Here is a 626-nt window from a genome sequence, read left to right as displayed (position 1 = left end):
CTACAACTGTGGAGTTGAGCTTACGCGAACTCAACTGACTGCCGTCTCCTGTCGCTCACGATTAGACTCCTCCTCTTTTCGTGCACAAAAAAAAAAAATCCTCATACGTCAGCCGTCGGTGGCGGTTGGTCGACGCACTCGGTCGCTTTGACCAACCGTCGCGGTCTAAACGTTAGTTTGCTTCAGTTCTTTTTTCAATCCCTCTACTGGCGGCGGTGTTGAGGTCGGTAACTAAAGCCGGCAAGGTAGGTATGAACAGCTCCAGGACATGACAGATCGGTTTGTATGGATTATCTGGCAGGACTAGCACAAGTCTGTTTTAGAGCAGCATCACCTCTGCTTGGAGTAACCAAACTGCAGTGTGGCTGAAACGACCTCGCAGAGCCCGCCAGTTAGAAGTAGGGACAACAGGGAGCAGAGCATTAGCATGGGAAGGGAGGGGTGTGTGATTTGTCCAAGACAGGCAGAGACTGCGGGGCGGAGGGGGAGGGATTATATAGTGAGGGAGGAGTCAAATGAACAACAGTCTGAAAAATTGTCTGTTAACTACAGACAGTGGTATAATTGTAGGTTTGCAGGCAATCCATCCTAAGGTTGTATATTTGTTTGAGTTGTCCTGTGTTACT

The sequence above is a fragment of the Scatophagus argus genome, chromosome 2, assembly GCF_020382885.2.
Source record: "Scatophagus argus isolate fScaArg1 chromosome 2, fScaArg1.pri, whole genome shotgun sequence".
NCBI classification, from domain to species: domain Eukaryota; kingdom Metazoa; phylum Chordata; class Actinopteri; family Scatophagidae; genus Scatophagus; species Scatophagus argus.
This window is presented reverse-complemented; position numbering follows the sequence as displayed.